Source organism: Bubalus bubalis, chromosome 9 (assembly GCF_019923935.1).
Source record: "Bubalus bubalis isolate 160015118507 breed Murrah chromosome 9, NDDB_SH_1, whole genome shotgun sequence".
In the NCBI taxonomy this organism is placed as follows: Eukaryota; Metazoa; Chordata; class Mammalia; order Artiodactyla; family Bovidae; genus Bubalus; species Bubalus bubalis.
In genome coordinates, this window is record NC_059165.1 from 20,980,654 (window position 1) to 21,002,686 (window position 22,033).

General features: G+C 38.0%; 1 long non-coding RNA gene across 1 annotated transcript in view; it reads left to right on the forward strand.

Moving 5' to 3' along the window:
* LOC123334988 overlaps positions 1–21,637 on the forward strand; it is a 52,736-nt gene extending 31,099 nt beyond the window's left edge. The window contains exons 2-3 of the long non-coding RNA XR_006553178.1: positions 15,870–15,985; positions 21,578–21,637. This is a non-coding gene — a long non-coding RNA (uncharacterized LOC123334988). The remainder of the gene's footprint in view (positions 1–15,869; positions 15,986–21,577) is intronic.
* Positions 21,638–22,033: the final 396 nt, after the last annotated feature.

The window sequence follows — 22,033 nt, forward strand, 5'->3', positions numbered from 1 at the left end:
AAAGAGACACGACTGAGCAACTGAACTGAACTGAAGTCGATGGTGGAAGTGGAATTTGCCGCAAAGCTATCTCTTCCTAGATTCCCAAATGAGAACTGGGGCAAAGTCTTTTTGTTTGCAACATTCCCCCAAAGTTTCTAACATTTCTGCTTCCTCCAGGACTTGTACCTAGAGTGTCAGGACATAAGTGTCTCATTCTGTTCTTTTATCTACCTCTTCTATTTTACACAACTTTACAATCAGTTACCCAGTTCACTTGCTATTTGTATTCTGTTTGAGAGGGCAAAAATTTTGCTGAGAGTCCAGTGGTGAAGACTTTGCCTTCCAATGCAGGGGATGAGGGTTCGATTCCTGGTCAGGAAGCTAAGATCCTACATGGCTCATAGCCAAAAAACATTATTGTAACAAGTTCAATACAGACTTTATCCAGATCCAAAAAAAAAAAAAAAAAGAATCCAAAAGAGTTTTTTTTTTGCTGAAGAATCCACACACTGTTGGAAATATTTATTCTTGGTGTATCCACATAAACAGCAGTCTTGTAGCAGGACCCATAGATTCTAATCTTGATTCTGTGACTTTAAGCAACTTATTTAACCTAACATAACCTTGTTTTATTTCTCTTTAAGATGGAATAATTTTATGTTTTATGATTGCTGTGAAAATTAATATATGGCAAATTTCTGAAAAGACTCTGGGAGGAAACAACTCTAGTGGATAATATGCTCATTTATGAACACTGGGAAAGCCCAGGGAGTAGAGTTTGAGGGTTTAACACCAATGACAGAATTCCGTGTCTTCTTCTCCTCATAAATTCATGTCTGAATTTGTCCAGGGTTTTTACTTCATAATTTCACTCTTTATTTGGATCTATAATTAATTTGTATTTTTGAATAGGAATATAGCAATGCTTTTAAAATTTGTAATTAAAAAAACTTAACCCTGTATATCTGCTGATGGGCATCAGAAGATAACGCAGAGTTCTAGAACACATGATTTGGTAATTATAACACGTTGTCAGTGTCATATAAGAGTTAATGTGGAATATGCTGTAAAAAGTTTGATGGCTTCTAGGTATGCTTTATAATGGAATCTATATCCATAAGTATATTTATTTATGTTTAATCATACCACAGGTATATTTATAATGATGCATATAACTCACATAAATGCATAAAATACATGTATATACATGTAACATATAGCAAAAAAAATGCTCACATATGTATATACAATTATTAAAGCTGGTACAGGATGAAAATCCAACCTTATAAGTGTCCTAAGTTGTGGTTCTGCTTTCCTAAATAAAGTAGATAAGATGTATACATAGATTTCTCTTTGGTAAGAAAGACCTTATTTTTTCTATGCCATTAAGTGATCTTCCCTATACTTATCTAAGTCAGTTCTGATTTGGAGGCTTGCCAAAATAAAGTCCCACTAGCCACAGAGAAACAATTTACTTAGTTGGTCTCTGTAATACTAGCTTTTGGAGACTTAATTCCCAAGCCCAGAGATTTTGCTTAACCTTGTACAGATAGAATTACTTAATTTGTGTAATGGAGAAAGAGGAATAAAAGAGAAAGCCAGTTAGAGCTAGATTGCTATGATGATCTGTATGATATAATGCACAGCCATTTTTCTTTTTTGATGTTAATATCTATTTCCACAAATTCCTGAAGATTATGCCTTAGTCAAAAGGAATGTCCTGGGAGAAGTATATTTTAAATATTTGTTATAAAATCCATAGTATACTTCTGAGTAGACTTATTTTCAGTGAATGAAAATGGTCTTAAAAATGAAAATCCTCTAAGACACAGACATACTTATTGGTATGTCTTTGAAAATAAAGCTTTTAACCTGTGCATTAAATTTAGAATTGTATGTAATGATGCTGTGAGAACTAAGACAAAAACAATAAAAAATTATGAAGATGCTTAATTTGCTTAATATTTGCAAAGTACATCTCGATACATGTATATATGTGTACATATATATCTTGTTAAGAAAAGTCACAGTCATGAACATCAAACTTGTGTTCTTGACATATATTGTCTGATATGTAAAAATTTTGCATTATATCTAATGTAAGGAATTTGGTTTCAGCCTGAAGATCTCTAACAAGGGTGTATATTTTTGAGCAGGAAAAGATCTTCACCTAATTTTGAAAATTCACAGAAGATACACAGACAGCATGATACCCAAAATGAATTACCAGGCTTCAAACTCAGTTAAATTTCTCAAACTCAGAAAGTTACATGCTGGCTGCATAAGTTTTACCTGGAGGATTCTTTCAGATTTGTTGCCTCTTTTAACAAACCCAATTCTAAGATCTATTGAAATCAATAGTTAAAATATTTGCTAAATATCAACTATGAGAGAGATGTCAAAATCTAGTATGCGTTCATTCAGTTCAGTTGCTCAGTTGTATCTGACTCTTTGCGACCCCATGGACTGCAGCGCACCAGGCTTCCTTGTCCATCACCAACTCCCCCAGCTTACTCAAACTCATGTCCATCAAGTCGGTGATTCCATCCAATCATCTCATCCTCTGTTGTTCCCTTCTTCTCCTGCCTTCAATCTTTTCCAGCATCAGTGTCTTTTCCTATGAGTCGGTTCTTCACATCAGGTGGCCAAAGTATTGGAGTTTCAGCTTCAGTCCTTCCAATGAATATTCAGGACTGATTTCCTTTAGAATGGACTGTTTTGATCTCTTTGTAGTCCAAGGGACTCTCAAGAGTCTTCTCCAACGCCACAGGTCAAAAGAATCAATTCGTTGGCGCTCAGCTTTCTTTATAATCCAACTCTCACATCCATACATGGCTACTGGAAAAACGATAGCTTTGACTAGACAGACCTTTGTTAGCAAAGTAACATCTCTGATTTTTAATATGCTGTCTAGGTTGGTCATAGCTTTTCTCCCAAGGAGCAAGCGTCTTTTCATTTCATGACTGAAGTCACCATCTGCAGTGATTTTGGAACCTCCAAAATAAACTCTCACTGTTTCCATTATTTTGCCATCTATTTGCCATGAAGTGAAGGGACCAGATGCCATGATTTGCTTTTCTGAATGTTGAGTTTTAAGCCAACTTTCTCACACTCCTCTTTAGGCTCTTTAGTTCTGCTTCACTTTCTCCCATAAGGGTGGTATCATCTGCATATCTGAGGTTACTGATATTTCTCTCGGCAATCTTGATTCCAGCATGTGCTTCATCCAGCTCGCCATTTCACATGATGTACTCTGCTTATAAGCTAAATAAGCAGGGTGACAATATACAGCCTTGACTTACTCCTTTTCCTATTTGGAACCAGTCTGTTGTTCCATATCCAGTTCTAACTGTTGCTTCTTGACCTGCATACAGATATTCAGGACGCAGGTCAGGTGGTCTGGTATTGCATTCTCTTTAAGAACTTTCCATAGTTTTTTGTGATCCACAGAGTCAAAGACTTTGCTGTAGTCAGTAAAGCAGAAGTAGATGTTTTTCTGGAATTCTCTTTCTTTTTCAATGATCCAGCAGATGTTGGCAATTTGATCTCTGGTTCCCCTGCCTTTTGTAAATCCATCTTGAACATTTGGAAGTTCACGGTTCACATACTGTTGAAGCCTGGCTTGGAGAATTTTAAGCGTTACTTTACTAGCATGTGAGATGAGTGCAATTGTGCGGTAGTTTGAGCATTCTTTGGCATTGTCTTTCTTTAGAATTGGAATGAAAACTGACCTTTTCCAGTCCTGTAGCCACTGCTGAGTTTTCCCAATTTGCTGGCATATTGAGTGCAGCACTTTCACAGCATCGTCTTTCAGGATTTGAAATAGCTCCACTGGAATTCCATCACCTCCACTAGCTTTGTTCGTAGTGATGCTTCCTAAGGTCCACCTGACTTCAGACTCTGGGAATTCTTGCTCTAGGTGAATGATCACATCATCATGGTTATTTGGGTCATGAAGATCTCTTTTGTACAGTTCTTCTGTGTATTCTTGCCACCTCTTCTTAATGTCTTCTGCTTCTGTTAAGTCCATACCATTTCTGTCCTTAATTGTGCCCATCTTTGCACGAAATATTCCCTTGGTATCTCTAATTTTCTTGAGGAGATCTCTAGTCTTTCTCATTCTGTTGTTTTCCTCTATTTCTTTGCATTGATCACTGAGGAAGGCTTTCTTATCTCTTCTTGCTATTCTTTGGAACTCTGAATTCAAATGGGTGCATCTTTCTTTTTCTCCTTTGCCTTTTGCTTCTCTTCTTTTCTCAGCTATTAGGTGTAAGGTATGTGTTAATATTTAGTTAAAGCAAATTCTTTTTCATCATGGTAAATTTGACCTATTTCCTGTTACTGAGTGATAAATATAGTGGCCTTGTGGGTCGAACTGGAAAAAATGCCAATTACACACATATGTACAGCTACTTTTGGGGTGTCATACGCGTTTTACAATCCTTCTTGATTATAGTACTCCTTGATTTCTCTTGGGTAGCTTCTTGTTTTGGTTATCCAACTTCTTGATAATTTTTAACCTAAGAGATACAGATTTCTTTTACCTGTTATTCTGAAACACTGGCCTGATTTTAAAAGCTTTGTGAAGTGTTCACTTTTAATTTCTTTTGGCAGAGATTCTTTCTTTTTAATTCTCTGTTCATCTCTCTCTCAGCTTCTCTCCCTCCCCTTGTTTTTCTCCCTTTCCACATGCATAATCTTTTTGTCCATTTGGAATCCCGTCCCCAATATTAAAGGTAGTAAAATCTGTGTTTTATTACTTAGACATTTGTGATTTCTGCAATTCAAAATTTACCCAAACTTTTGAGTTTCATCTATTAATAAATGGAAAATCAAATATTAGAAGCATATTACCTATATATAAATAGTAAAATATGTTAAAAATCTTCAAAATTCTTTTGAATACTTTCTTAAGGACCAACAGTCATGTACAAATATTGTTCTGTTCTGGGGGCAGAGGTGGATATTGTTTCCATCAGATGCTTAAAACTTGTCTGCTCAGAAAGCAGATTGGTCAGCTTGACACTGTGACTTTCTATAGTTCATTCATAGCAAATCTGAGTCCTTTACCTTGATGATTTCTGAGAGTATTATTCAGAAAAACTAAATGAAAATTGAGTGGATGTGATTTTAAAAAATAATTTTATAGCTCAGTGTAGTTGTATCAATAGCCTCTGCCCTGGTGATCCCAGTCAACATTTCCCTACATTTCCCCACCCACCTGGCCCCTTCATCTTCAATTTTAATAATAAGATACTTACATTGAAGAAGTGCTGGCCTAGGAAAATTGTGAAATCATGAAAGTTATCCTTTATTCCACATTCTATTAAACATCTCAAGAATAATTAATTTTCCAAAGAATTTGACTTTTTAAAACAGTGATAAACCTTCAAAGTAGGACTATGACAGGACATGGGACATTGTGGGAATAGCTACTAGTGTGTTTTAAGTGTAGGATACAGATGAGCTACTAGTGGGTTTTAAATGTAGGATACAGATGAGCTACTAGTGGGTTTTAAGTGTAGGATACAGATGAGGGAGAGGAAGTTACGGAATCTGCCGACAACATTATCATCAGAGACCCACTTGGTGTCGTGTGAAAGTGTTGGTACCTTCTTCTGAAGCAGTGGAGACCTACTGGAGGACTTTAGGTGGGGAGGGGGTCCTGACACTTTCTATTTGCATCTGTCCACCTGCAGTTGCATATCTGGCAGGAAACTCTCCTGGAGGCTGTGGGTGATCTAGGTTAAAAGCACTGACGACCAGATCCAAGCTGTGGCTGTGGGGAGGGAGAAGAGGGAAGCTACACTAAAGACGTCAAATCCAGGGCTTGGAGTTGTGGTCCAGAACGTGGAGATTGACAGTCAAATCACTTTTGTTATTAGTTCAAGTTTAGATGAATTATCCATTGTAACAGCTGGGTTTCTAACTTGTGTCAAAAACCTAATCTCTATCTTGGTCTCCAGTTCTGTGCTTTAGTATCATTATACATTCATTTATATGAGATATTTAGCTCAGTTAGAGTATAATGCTTAAAAAATAAAGAGGAGAATTTACTCTTCACAAGAACAAGGTAGTTTTAAACAAACCTAAACGATTTTGTGGCCATAGTCTAGACTTCTAAATGTTAGAGGGCGTCTCACAAAAATCTAGCACTCTATGGGCTATTGATGATGTAAGACAACAGATTTTCTGAGGGCTTCACACAAGCCTATTATCATGGAAATAAATAAAATGAACTAAATTAAACTATTCCCAAAGTACTGGGTACTGTAGAGAAATCAGTAGCAACAGTGTTCATGGCCCAAAACAGAACTTTGACATACTCTCTGTATATACTTGTATGAGAAATTTAGTTGCAGTGTTTCAGCCCCAAAACAGATTTCTGTGCAAACTGAACTCAACTGGAAAAGGGTATATAGTCAAAAGATAAATACTTTTTAGACTTTGCCTAATTTCTTGAGTTATTTGGTAACCTAGAATTGTTAAAGGTGTGAGGAAATCAGAGACATTGTAGGATCTGTAGACTTTAGCTAGGATGTGAAGAAGTTCTCATCCTACCTGCTTGATATTGAAAAGAGCCTTAGGATGGTGGCTCAGATGGTAAGCAGTCTGCCTGCAGTGCAGGAGACCCTGGTTTATTCCCTGGGTTGGGAAGATCCCTTGGAGAAGGAAATGACAACCCACTGCAGTATTCTTGCCTGGAGAATCCATGGACAGAGGAGCCTGGTGGGCTACAGCCCATGGGGTCACAAAGAGTTGGACAGGACTAAGTGACTAAACACATTTTCACTTTCACAAGGACTTTTATGAGCTGCTTGGAATTGACTTGGTGGGCTGGTTGAGCACACAGTGTCCCTAGGATAGCACTTTAGCTTATTCAGTTAAATCTTCTGATCAGGTCAGAAGTATTGTAGCAAGTTTTTAACAGGTAATGCAAAATCTCAGCTCTTGTTTGTTTACCTCCTAGAAACAAGCAGTGAGAACACATCTGGCAAAAATGACATCAAATTGGTTGCCCAAGACAATAGTGGTAGCATTTGTTCATGTTTTAGAATCTGGAACATCAAAGTAATGTCAGGGGAGTAGAATTAGTGAAAAGGGAATGGCTGTGTTGGCAGAAGAAGCAAAATAACTTTGGATGAGGCTGAGTTCAAGAAAGATTGTCTATGATGATTGTTATAGAGTGAATGTGTCCCCCTAGAATTCATTATGTTGATATCTAATCCCCACCATGATGATATTTGGAGGTGGGCCTTTGGGAGGTAATTAGGTCATGAGTGGGGAGCTCTTGTGAATGGGATTAGTGCTCTTATTGAAGAGACCCCAGGGAGTTCTCTCTCCCTCCTTCTGCCATATGACAACAGTGAGAAGACCACAGCCTCTAAACTAGGAAATAGGCTCTTATCAGACACTGAATCTGCTCGCACCTTGGACTTAGACTTCCCAGTCTCTAGAATTTTGAGGAATAAATCCTTGTTATTATAAGGCCCCCAGTTAGTGGTGTTCTCTTCATCCAAACAGATGAAGACAGAGTTGGAAGCAGCAGCAGAAATGGTGAGCCAGCAAGAGGTGTGGTGGGTGGCTGGAGTGCCTTTAATTGGCATATTAAGGTGTTGTCTTCCTTGGGCAGTTGCAGGCAGTTGAGATCAAAAAAGACCATGAGAGCAGGAAAGGGCGGTAACCACAGGGCTTAGTGTTTTAGCTATAATTGCTTCAGGATTTTTTTTTTTTTATTGCCATAAGTTTTGCTACATTTTAAAATCTAAATGTAAACATGAAGCAGTGCTTATTGTTATGGTTTTGGTTTTGTTAGGTTTATGAAATGTTCATAAAGTGGTTAGATCTAAGCCGGCTTTGTGTGCAGAGTAGTAGATAGAAGTAGGCTTTAAGCAAATCACTGGAAATTGCAGAAATATTGCAATATGTCAAGTGATTTAAGTTGTCAGGAAGGATCAGAGATTAGTTCAGTTACTGAATTTCATGCTTAGTTTTCTCTTCTTTTGCCAAAAATATTGGAAAACAGAGGTTAGCTATTACTCTTACTTTAATTCTGCTGGTATGGGTTGAAATTGACATTTTTATGTGGACCACAAAGCATACAAAATGTAGCAATATTATTTTTCCTCTAAAAAAAGAAATTACATAAAATAAAATACAGACCGTATACCTGTTTCTGATGCTAGCAAAGGAGGATATGTACTGATTTTATATAGAACATAGTTTGAGTGGTACCTCTTCATATTGCTGGAATACATTCATTTAATAATTAATTTTGAAAATCCTGTTACTACATGCTAGGTACTGCCTTGGTAGTCAGGATACATTATTGAATACAATAAGGATCTCTGCCCAAAATAATTTATATTTTTAGTAGGGGAAGGCAGGCAATAAACAGCAAAAAAAAAAAAAAAGTATATAGTAGTTAGAAAGTGTAACTACCATGGACAAGAGAAAGTAGTGCAGGCTCAGAAGGATGAGGTTACAGTTTTAAATTCAGGCTGGTTGATATATAGGGCTTCCCTGGTGGGTCAGATGGCAAAGAATCCACCTGCCATGCAAGAGATCTGGGTTCAATCCCTGGGTTGGGAAGATCCCTTGGAGAAGGGAATGGCTACCCACTCCAGTATTCTTGGCTGGAGAATTCCATGGACAGAGGAGCCTGGCGGGCTATAGTCCATGAGGTCCCAAAAAATCATTATCAAGGTGGCATTGGAAAAAATCCTTGAAGAAATTAAAGAGTAAAATTGTGAATATATCTGGGCTAAGAATGTCCCAGAAAGACAGAGTAGTCCATTTAAATGTGAGATTTGGAGGAACAGCAAGGATCCACATGTTTCATCATGTCCAGATTGCCTTCTCAGCCATCTGATAGGGAAAGGCAGGGTGTTTTGCTTCTGTTAGTAACTACATTCTGCTGAGCAACTTAATATCCTTAAAGATGATGCTGTTAAAGTGCCGCACTCAATATATCAGCAATTTTGGAAAACTCAGAAGTGCCCCCAGAGATGTAAAAGGTCAGTTTTCATTCCAATTCCAAAGAAGAGTAACACCAAAGAATGTTCAGACTGCCATACAGTTGTGCTCGTTTCACATGCTAGTAAGGTTTTCCTTAAAATCCCTCAAGATAGACTTCAGCAGTATGTGAATTGAGAACTTCTAGACAGTGTAGTAAAAAGCAGAGATATCACTTTGCTGACAAAGGTCTGTATAGTTAAAGCTATGGCTTTTCCAGTAGTCATATATGTATGTGAGAGCTGGACCATAAAGAAGGATGAGCTCCAAAGAAATGATGCTTTCGAACTGCAGTGCTGGAGGAGACTTTATTGAGAGTCCCTTGGACTGGAAGGAGATCAAGCCAGTCAATCCTAAAGGAAATCAACTCTGAATATTCATTGGAAGGATTGATGCTGATGCTCCAATACTTCGGCCAAGAGATGCAAAGGGTTGACTTGCTGGAATGACCTTGATGCTGGGAAAAATTGAGGGCAGGTGGAAGAGAGGGGCAACAGAGGATGAAATGGTTAGATAGTGTCATCAACTCAATGGATATGAATTTGAGCAAACTCTGGGAAATAGTGGAGGACAGAGGAGCCTGGCATATTGCAGTCCATGGAGTCACAGAGTTAGACACCACCAGCGACTGAACAACAAAATGCCTATGCTTAGCACCAAGCACTTTGCCATAATTTGGGGAGGATTCATGTTTCAGTGCTTATTGTCTATTAGGAAAAATATACATAAAACATATAAAACTTAATAACTGGGGAAAGTTTTCTCAAATATAAGGATGCCACAGAGGAGTACAAAAGTAGAATTTAACTTAATCTGGTACTCAGTATTGGTTTTTCTCAGGGAAATGAATTTCTGGTGAGATGCAAAGAAGGAAGAGTGAGCAGGGCCACAGAATGAGTATCAGTTTCAAGGTAAAGGAATTAGCCTGCGCAGTGTGGAGTGAAGCGAAAGGAAGCCAGCAGATTTATGAAATTAGGAAAAGGTTAGTGTGATTGGAGCATAGAGAATAGGATAAGCAGCTTGAGTTGAGGCTGTGGCCAGATGATATAGATCCTTAGACCATATTAAAGAGTTTGGGTTATATCCACATAGCCACGTGAAGCCTTTTGAGGAGTTGTATGGAGGTGTGGGCAGTACAGAAAAGGCAGTTAAAAATCTGCAGAACTGGGTTCTAGTGCAGACGGTAATACTAACTTGATGTGTGACCTGAGTTAGTGAAAAAAAATCCTGGGCCTCAATCATTTTATACATCCATGTCTGTATTTATATTTCTATGTATGCATCCATGTCATTTTCCATATTTGTCTATATCTATTTGCTAGATTACTTTGTCTCTAGGAGACTGTAATAGGTTGAATTGTGTCCCCCCACCCCCTGGCCAAATATATGTTGAAATCATAACCCCTGGTAGTTCAGAATGTGACCTTGTTTGGAAAAAACGGTCATAGCAGATGTAATTGGTTAAGATGAGGTCATACTAGAGTAGGATGGGGCCCTTAATCCAATCTGATTGTTGTCTTTTTAAGGAAGGAGAGATTTAGTGACCCACAGAGGGAAGACAGAGTGATGCACTGACTGGCCAGGGAGGGCCGAGATTTACCAGCTTAACTAATTACATCTGCGGAGACTCTGTTTACAAACAAGGTTATAGTCATGCTCACCAGAGACTGAGACTTGGAATGTATCTTTCAGGGGGAACAGTTCAACCCACTATACCTCCTATTGCCATTCTCTAAAGAATTGTCCATACTAATAGCTTTAAATTTCTTACTATCTTATTTAATCCTGGATAATTTGGTTTCTGCTGTTCTATTTCTGCCACTATGAACTAGCTGCTGTCAAAATAGTCATCCATGATCCCCTAGTTGCCAAATCCTTTAGGTAATTTTTAATCTTTACCATACTTGACTCCTAAGGGCCCTTTGAATCTGTTGGCCATTTTTTTCTTAAAGCTTCCTCATTGTTTAGTTTTGAACCCACCCAAAAAATGTTCTTAAATTTCTCTAAAGTTGTTATTCTCTTCTTCTGCCTGCCTTTATTCCCTGGAGTCCTATGCACTTTTTTGGTTCTTTCACTGGTTGTTCTTGTTCTTCAGTTGCCCAGTTGTGTCCAGCTCTTTGTGACTCATGGACTGCAGCTCACCAGGCCTCCCTGTCCTTCACCATCTACTGGAGTTTCTGCAAGTTCATATTCATTGCATTGGTACCTACGTCTTTACTCACAGAGTGCTAGCTAATGACTTTCAAATTTGCATCTTTAGCCAAGTTCAGCTGTAGCTTGAGGTTGCAACATTGAAATGCCTGTTGGAGATCTCTGTTTAACAAACCCAAAATCAGACTAATTCTCTTTATCTCCTAACTTATTCTGATTACTGTATTCTTATCTCTTGAAATATCAATGACTTGTATCATTCATCTGAATCAGATACCTGGAAGTTTAATTATATCCTTCTGCCACTGTTTTTCTTCAAATCATTTAGTCACCAGTCCTTCTTATTCTTTTTCATCTCTGCTACGAAGCATTGGTTCTCGGAACATAACTGGGCCTCCCATTCTCAGCTTTGCACTTTCTCAGGCACTTTGACCATCAGTGGGACCTTCCTTAACAAGAACCTTAAGATGTTAATTTTCTGCCTAATCCCTGGATTATCTTTTCCTGTTTAGAGAATACAGTTCAAACTTCTTAAGCATGTTATCCACTTCAGCCTTCTGCGTGTAGCCTAGACTGGTTTGTACCTGTCAGCCTCTAGATGATGCTTTATCCATACCCAGATGGCTGCTGTTCTCCTAGAAAGCCAGGTCACCTTCTCAGCATTTCACATGTACTCATCCTCATACCTATTCATAAAAGCCCTCTCCCCAAATCTGGCCAGATGAACTTCCTTCATATTCCTTCAAATTTAACCTCTGGCCTTATATTGTCTATGTGCTTTCCCTGATTTTCCCCATTCCCCACTCAAATCAATTGCCCTCCTTTGGGATATTCTATCATATCATCTATGACACATTTTTTTTTAAATTTTATTTTATTTTTAAACTTTACATAATTGTGTTAGTGTTGCCAAATATCAAAATGAATCCACCACAGATATACATGTGTTCCCCATCCTGAACCCTTCTCCCTCCTCCCTCCCCATACCATCCCTCTGGGTCGTCCCAGTGCACTAGCCCGAAGCATCCAGTATCGTGCATCGAACCTGGACTGGCAACTCGTTTCATACATGATATTTTACATGTTTCAATGCCATTCTCCCAAATCTTCCCACCGTCTCCCTCTCCCACAGAATCCATAAGACTGTTCTATACATCAATGTCTCTTTTGCTGTCTCGTACACAGGGTTATTGTTACCATCTTTCTAAATTCCATATATATGCGTTAGTATACTGTATTGGTGTTTTTCTTTCTGGCTTACTTCACTCTGTATAATAGGCTCCAGTTTCATCCACCTCATTAGAACTGATTCAAATGTATTCTTTTTAATGGCTGAGTAGTACTCCATTGTGTATATGTACCATAGCTTCTTATCCATTCATCTGCTGATGGACATCTAGGTTGCTTCCATGTCCTGGCTATTATAAACAGTGCTGCGATGAACATTGGGGTACACGTGTCTCTTTCCCTTCTGGTTTCCTCAGTGTGTATGCCCAGCAGTGGGACTGCTGGATCATAAGGCGGTTCTATTTCCAGTTTTTTAAGGAATCTCCACACTGTTCTCCATAGTGGCTGTACTAGTTTGCATTCCCACCAACAGTGTACGAGGGTTCCCTTTTCTCCACACCCTCTCCAGCATTTATTACTTGTAGACTTTTGGATCGCAGCCATTCTGATTGGTGTGAAATGGTACCTCATAGTGGTTTTGATTTGCATTTCTCTGATAATGAGTGATGTTGAGCATCTTTTCATGTGTTTGTTAGCCATCTGTATGTCTTCTTTGGAGAAATGTCTATTTAGTTCTTTGGCCCGTTTTTTGATTGGGTCATTTATTTTTCTGGAGTTGAGCTGTAGGAGTTGCTTGTATATTCTCGAGATTAGTTGTTTGTCAGTTGCTTCATTTGCTATTATCTTCTCCCATTCTGAAGGCTGCCTTTTCATCTTGCTAATAGTTTCCTTTGATGTGCAGAAGCTCTTGGATTTAATGTTTGTGCATATGTTTTCCTGTCTATACTGCAAATGTCTTTAGGGCATGGATATCTTTATTAATCTTTTTATTCTCAGGACCTGGAACAGTATCTTCCAATAACTAGCACTTAATGAATGCTTTTTGAAGGCATAGCATATAGTTTATGAGTATTTCATTTTTATTTTATTTTTTTAATCACGTCTTTATTTATTTATTTATTTATTTTACTTTACAATATTGTATTGGTTTTGCCATACATCCCCATGCATCTGCCACGGGTGTACACGTGTTCCCAATCCTGAACCCCCCTCCCACCTCCCTCCCCATACCATCCCTCTGGGTCATCCCAGTGCACCAGCCCCAAGCTTCCTGTATCCTGCATCGAACCTGGACTGGCGATTCGTTTCTTATATGATATAATACATGTTTTGATGCCATTCTCCCAAATCATCCCCCCCCTCCCCACAGAGTCCACAAGACTGTTCTATACATCTGTGTCTCTTTTGCTGTCTTGCATACAGGGTTATTGTTACCATCTTTCTAAATTCCATATATATGCATTAGTATACTGTATTGGTGTTTTTCTTTCTGGCTTACTTCACTCTGTGTAATAGGCTCCAGTTTCATCCACCTCATTTTTAAAAGGAACATGGTGGATTTGGGGATTTTGATTCTCCATGCACCGAATTATTTCTATGAGTTATCAAAGAAAAAAAAATCTGGGAGAACATCTAGGAAAGAAAAAAAATAAGCAGTTGAATATGAAATTATTTCATAGAGTAATAGATAATGAAATAGTGTGCATTGAATTTTGCCATGGTCTACATTTCAGTATGCTCTGTGGTTTATCGGCTTTCCTTTAAAACTTCTAAATTGATCAAAAGACCATCACTCAACTCTCAGTAGATACCTCAGGAAGGGAAGTGTTTCTTTAAGGCAGCAGTAGTTGGTGAATTAGTATCTATTGCCTCCAATGGAAAGGAGTTAGTCAACTTTTCCATGTTATCATCCTGAAGAGCCAGAGAGGGTAATGACTGTGAGCAGTGAAAGTCCTGCTTAGAGAGGGCATGTCAGGAAAGGTTTCCCCACAGCGAGGAAGCCGCTCCCCACTCGTTTTGAGTGCTTAGTGCTTTATTATGTTGTTTCTGGATGGCTTTCCTTCTTTCCTTTCTCACTCCTTGAGCCCCTCCTCTAGGGCTCAGTAACACGGTAGAGATGCTTTTTGACAGACAAGAGATAATCTTACACTTGACTTCCAATATCAAGGCATTTTAACCGGCACACTTTATATTGAATAATTCATGGGTATTCAAGCTTTACTTCACTCCTCAAAGAAAGTGCTTTCTCTTAGCAGCCACAGTAGATATGAGCAGCTAATTCATTATTTAAAGAGATTAAGTATTAGCAACTGGTACTGGCTCTTCAGAGCTCCCTTTATTCCCTTTGCTCGTGTTATCCCCAGCCTCTCAGCTGCCTGGAACAGTTTTTAGATTGATTTTACCATATTTAAGTCTTTTTAAAACCAGATCTACCCCCAAACCTCACTATTTTCAGACTGCTTTGTCCTATTTTAAAAACCTAAAGCAATGTCTGTTAGAACTCTGTGAATCTCTGCAGGCTCACGGGAATACATACAATTGCAACACTTTTTGCTTTCAGTTAAGGAAATGTGGCAGGTGGGAGGAATGCAAGAAATTCAAGTTTGCTCAAATTTACCGACCACTTGCTGCAATAGGCCAACGAAGTCTTGGGCATTTTAAACAGGTGGTCAAAGTGGATGAATCCTCAACTTTCAAGTATTGTTACTCTGAAAGGAAAAGTCCCCATGGAGAACTGTCCTCTTTATATTTTCAGAGAAAAAGAGAAGAGGAAGGGTTTGAAATGTCTGCGTCTTTTTTGCAGACAGAACCTCAGGTTGGATCTCATTCAGCACAAATTTTCACTCTTTCATTTCCAGTTAAGAAGAGAGAGGAAAATTTGTCAAGGGGTTATGAGGTTTCACTTTCCGCAGCCCTTGCCAGAGGGTAACATAACAACGTAATCGGGTCTAGAATTGTGAAATAGTGGGAAATTTATATATATATATATATATATATAAAACCTCTTTTAAAAGGAACTGATTCTGAGGAAATTTATTTCTAGGATTTGATATGAAAGAAAACACTGAACATGTGTAAGGCAGTAATAAATGCTTTTCTTAATTTTATATATTAGATCAATGTTAGCCTTTTTAGAAATATTTTAAAGTAAATATTCTACTAGAATGACAACATAAGTTGATTTTTTTTTCTACTCTATATGGCCTGAAAAACTGGGTGCATGAAAAACTAAGGAACTATTGTTAACTTGCATAGCTCTCTTTTCTTCCATTTAAATTATTAAATGGGTATGGATTGTCAGTGAACTCCCTATACTCATACTAGGATGCTCTTGAATTTTGAGTATCTTTCACTTAGTGCATAGAGAATAAATTATGTGCATATTTCATTTCTTCATAAATTTCTTGAATGTGAAAATAAGAAAATCATATAGTAGATGATCAATAAAAATGGATTTCTTGAACGCATTTCTTTCCCTTCAGTTGCTCAGGTATGTCTGACTCTTTGTGACCCTGTGAACTGTAGCCCGCCAGGCTCCTCTGCCTATGGGATTTTCTAGGGAAGAATACTGGGGCGAGTGGCCAGTTCCTTTTCCAGAGCATCTTCCTGATGAAGGGATTGAAACCATTTTTCCTGCCTCTCCTGTATTGCAGGCGGATTCTTCACTTGCTGAGCCATCAGGGAAGCTCTGATTTCTTGAGTGATTAAACCTTAAGTAAGTCTGGATCTGGACCATACTGTGAAAAGCCTTGCTTTGAAAGGTAGAAAAGTAAGTTTGCATCAGAGATCATCCTTTTATTGTGTTGAAGGCCAGGTCCTGCATGCTGACAAATAACAGACAGAAGTAAAAACACTGTCCTCTCCTCATTACACTTAGTGCCCACCCTGGCCTTAGAGCTGTCAGAGAACAGACAAAAAACTCAGGAGACTAGAGGACCACCACTCTCAAAGGAAAACTGTTGTTTCTTAAGCTGAGATTCTACAAGCTCTTTCTTGACTAATGTGCATCAGGGAACATAAGTTGAAGATTTTTCAGGCAGAATAATCCATTATAAGTAGCTTGAGTTCTGAAGTTAAATTGACCTATGTCTAAAACATAGTTCTATCATGTAATAGCTGTTGCAACCTTGGGCAAGTGGCCTAATCGCCTCAAACCTCCTTTTCTATCTGTACAGTGAAGATTTTAATGGTATCTACCTCATAGGTGTGAGAATTGATGAGATAACACGTAAAAGTTGTTTAGCATAGTGCTTAGCACATAAGAAACATTCAATAAACCTTTTGTCAAAAAAGCATTTTTGGAAAATTAACCTGACACTAACATAGAAATTTAATTTGCAGTTGAGGCTATAGTCGTTTGGGAAATTGCTGCATTGTACAAAATTCAGAGTTTTATGAACTGTGACTGTATTTTGTCTTAATTTAATAGGTATTCCAGATCAGTTGTATCCAAAAAAAGGGAAAGATTTTTCATACTGTTTTTGGACAAAAAGATATCAAAAGACCTGCTCACTATGATCTAGTCATTTCTGCTTCCATTGGGGTGCTTTTGCATATCTTCACTGAAGAAAATGCAGCTTTATTTATTTTGCAAAGTTTTATAAACATTTTAAAGTTTTTGTAGAAGTTTGATATTATGCATTATGTTATGTTGATTATTTTAAGCATTCAACTGAGATGGAGGTGAAAATTTTGTTTCTTTAAGAGTTGGACCATAAAAAAAGCTGAGCCCCCCAAAATTGATGCTTTTGAACTATGGTGTTGGAAAAGACTCTTGAGAATCCCTTGGGTCCAACCAGTCAATCCTGAAGGAGATCAGTCCTGAATATTCATTGGAAGGACTATGCTGAAGCTGAAACTCCAATACTTTGGCCACCTCATGCGAAGAGTCAACTCATTGGAAAACTCATTGCAACCCTGATGCAGGGAAAGATTGAAGGCAGGAGGAGAAGGGGACAACAGAGGATTAGACGGTTGGATGGCATCACCGACTCAATGGGTATGAGTTTAGGTGAAGTCCAGGAGTTGGTGATGGACAGGGAGGCCTGGTGTGCTGCAGTCCATGGGGTCACAAAGAGTCAGACACAACTGAGTGACTTGAACTGAAATGAAAAATTGGGTTGGAGAATTAGGGCCCATCTATTGTCATTTCCTCGGAGAAGGCAATGGCAACCCACTCCAGTACTCTTGCCTGGAAAATCCCATGGATGGAGGAGCCTGGTAGGCTGTAGTCCATGGGCTCGCTAAGAGTCGGACACGACTGGGCGACTTCACTTTCACGCATTGGAGGAGGAAATGGCAACCCACTCCAGTGTTCTTGCCTGGAGAATCCCAGGGATGGTGGGGCCTGGTGGGCTTCCGTCTATGGGGTCGCACAGAGTCGGACACGATTGAAACGACTTAGCAGCAGTAGCAGCAGCATTGTCATTTCCTAGTTTTAAAAACATATTTAGGAATCTGAATTGTGAGAAGTTGAGACAAGTGTGTTGGAAACAAAACTCTTCTCTAAAATCAGAATTTAAAGTGTAAGTCCAGGTTTCAAGATTTACCTATCATATCAGCCATTGTATAGAATAGGGATCTTTCTTCTACTGGATTTCTTTCAGAGACATTTTTAGACAGTGTTACTTATTTCTAAGCACACACACACATGTCTATACACACACATTTATAAACACAAAACGTTCAATTGTGAGCAGCTGTCCCTGCTTCCACTGTTGTATTGCAATCTCAAGAAAGAAGAGACAAAGTGAAGAAGACTAAAATACATGTTTATAAAAAATTTATAAATCATTTCAAAACTTTATAAAAGTAAGCTATTTTTTTTTCCTTTGTAAGCATGCATATTTTAATATGGATTAAAAGTGCTGACAGCTAGTCTGGAGGAACAAATTGTGTTTGGCAGTTCTTGTTTGCAACTAGTGAGGAGAAACCATTCCTTAATAGTAGGGCCACCCAGTGGATGCTGAGTTGAGTTCCACCCACAACTGTTGAATGCTGGCAATATTCAATATCCTCCTCAAGCCCTGTGCTGGGACTAAGTAGGGACCAGTGCTGGAAACTCAAGGAGTTCACTGACCCATGAAATCTTCCAAATGAGGTCAGGGCTTCCCTGACCCCCAACCACAGGCAGTTGGTAAAGATTCTGCCTGCAAAGTGGGAGACCTGGGTTTGATCCCTGGGTCGGGAAGATCTCCTGGAGAAGGAAATGGCAAACCACTCCAGTATTCTTGCCTGAAAAATCCCATGGACAGAGAAGCCTGGCCGGCTACAGTCCACGGGATCACAAAAGTCAGACACAATTTAGCAACTAAACCACTACCACTAGAATGGTGGTATTATTTTGAGGTGTCTAGGAAGTATTCTGTTGTTAATAATAGTCAAAGATGTAAAGTTGGAAATGACATTGCTTTTCAAATTAACTAGGATTCAAAGTTATATATAAAATGATATCACTTGCACCCATGTGTATTTTGGTATGAGTTTGAGAAGGGTGAGAGAAATCATCAGTTCAGTTCAGTTGCTCAGTTGTGTCCAACTCTTTGTGACCCCATGGATTACAGCATGCCAAGCCTCCCTGCCCATGACTAACTCCCAGAGTTTACTCAAACACTTGCCCATTAAGTTGGTGATGCCATCCAACCATCTCATCCTCTGTTGTCCCCTTCTCCTCCTGCCTTCAGTCTTTCCCTGCATCAGGGTCTTTTTGAATGAGTCAGCTTTTCGCATGAGGTGGCCAAAGTATTGGAGTTTCAGCTTCAACATCAGTCCTTCCAATGAATATTCAGGGTTGTTTTCCTTTAGGATTGACTAGTTTGATCTTTCATCAAGAGGCTCTTTAGTTCTTCACTTTCTGCCATAAGGGTGGTGTCATCTGATATCTGAGGTTATTGATCTTTCTCCTGGCAATCTTGATTCCATCTTGTGCTTCATCCAGCCCAATGTTTCTCATGATGTACTCTGCATATAAGTTAAATAAGCAGGGTGACAATATACAGCCTTTTCTTATTTGGAACCAGTCTGTTGTTTCATGTCCAGTTCTAACTGTTGCTTCCTGACCTGCATACAGATTTCTCAAGAGGCAGGTCAGGTGGTCTGTTATTCCCAGAAATCATAGGCAGATCCCAAACTACACAGATTCAGCAGCCTCTGTTGAGCTACACTACTGCAAACAGTGGTGTGCTTAGAGACTTTTGTAGAATTTATGAGCTATGATATTACAGCTACATCCATTGTGTTAATTTTACCCACACATTTTTAACGAAAACATGAGGCTAGATAAAAACAGGGGTGCTTAGAGATTTATATATGTGTCTTATTGAGAATGATGCTCTTTATATAAAAATGTTACATCTTACACATTCTATATATTATTGTAAAATGAACTATATTTATGAACATAAATATATTAATATTATGTTGTTGCTCATTCTAATATTTGTTTAGCAGAGTTCTAAAAAGTTCAAAATTCATATTTGACATGTTTAATATTAAAGCAAATATTAAGCATTTTTCTCTATAAAAACTGCTTTTGTGAGAACTTTAACAGTACTAACAGTATGATTTAATTCTCATGCTTAGAAATATCTTTTGAATGCAATGTAAATAAGACATTAGTATTATTTTGTTTATTTTCAGATTTTTTTCTCTCTTTTGTTTGTTTTTGTACAAATCTAGTTTTGCCACTGAATTGAATGGCTCTTGTAGACATCATCTGACATTTGGAATACAAAAGAGAAAAAAGCTGGGGTACAATGTCCTACTAGATTTTAACTCTAACTTTTCTCCAAATGTGTGGTTGTCCTAGAAATACTATTGCAACAGTGTCTGAGATTTGGCCAGCCACAAATCTTATCTCTGATACTCCCAACGTGTCCATTTTCCAAGCCTACAATTTCCTGATTTTTGTCATATTACTTTTTGAGATTGCATACTTCTCTGAGACACTGATATTAGGGTTGATAAACTCTTTCCAGTTATTGACCACTTCTGTCCAGACAGGGTAAATGAGGATCCTTTCCAAATGCTTTCTGAAGGAAAGATATATATATAATACCTAAGATTTTGATTTATTCATCTTATTTCAGTTGACTGCCTTCAGTTACTGTCTAAACTTCACATTTACAAGAAACTGAATTAGCATGTACAGAGTAATTCAAGAGTAGTAAAATATTCCAAAATTTCTACAAAGAACAGATGTGTTGTGAAATAATTTGAGCCTAACAGGGCTGAGAAATCAGAATGTATCTTGTACTAAACAGACCCAAGAGAAAATTAAAATATATCGCTGGTCACCTTTGGTGCCAAGATTGTGAGTTTTAAGTTAAGTATGAAGATATAATAAAACCTTAGAAATTGTTATCCAAAGAAGAAGAGTGAGAGAAATCAGTGAATCACCTAAATTCTTTCAATAATTTTTAATGTATTACACTAATTCGCTCTCTAAAGACAAAAGTATTGAATAAACTCAACAAATAACAATTGGTTATAGGATTCTAGTATCTTTAGGGCAACTCATCTTCATGATTATTGGTATTCTAGCATTAGCCCATTGATATTTAGATGATTTGGTTTTGAAAAGTATCTCTTTCCTATGACTTTTTGCCACTTCGACAGAAAGCTATTTTCAGAACAAATGGAAACCATATTCGTTTACTGTTGCATTGGTATCATTTTTGAAATAAAAAGTTCAAACCATGGATTCTGGTATACTTGGGTCAAAACAGAGTGTGCCGAACTCAAATATTTTGTCTCCAATGACTATGCTATTATTCATTAATTCAAATTAATGTAGATATATTTTAAGCATTTTTTTTTTGGTAATAAGCATTATTTAACACAGTTAAAATGTCTAAGTAAGATGGATTAGAATTACTTCAGAGTTCCATAATTTTGATGGTTGTTTTTATGTTGGTCAACTATATAGTTTTAAAAGTTAACTTTCTATCATCCATCTTCCTGTCAGTGACAAATAGTGTAGAATACAATTATGTAAAATATACTAATAGTAGGCTTTGGGAAACATCACCTGGATTTCTGTGGTCTGCTTTCCTATATCTATCAAATTTCCTTTACGTACAATTACCAGATAAGAAGTAGTAACAGGCCAATATTAAAATTTGGCCATATGCAAGCCATGGGACAAATTACTCTACATATGGGAAATTCAAAGTGATTTCTTATGTGATTTGGAGATACAACACATAGGGAGAATTTTGTTAGATCCTAGGTAGTCTTGCTACTAGAGTCTCAGGACTAAGATTGCAAGAGAAAAAATACTATGTCTTTAAGAAACACTTATATATGGAAATATGGCAAATGTAAGGTAAGAAACTGAAGGTTTTAACCCTTTTCTCTTTAGTTTGTTCTGTGTATGTGTGCGCTAAGTTGCTTCCGTTGTGATGGACTCTTTGTGACCTCGTGGACTGAAGCCTGCTAGACTCCTATGTCCATGGGATTTCCTAGGCATGAATATCGGAGTGGTTTGCCATTTCCTCCTCCAGGGGACCTCCCCAACCCAGGAACTGAACCCATGTCTCCTGTGTCTCCTGCATTGGCAGGCAGGTTCTTTACCACTACAGCTGATTGGGAAGCCCCATTTGTTCTAGGTCCTGAGAATGACTAAATAAATCTTGAAATTTGCCTATTCTCAAAAGCCTATCTATATTGTCTTTCTGTATATTTACCATAGAAACTTCAAATGTATACAAATATGAATTGATATCTTCAGGATATACAATACTTCATGCATGTATGCTAAGTTGATTATATGTACATAAATGAATTTTCCATATAACTGAAGCATAACTCTATGAGA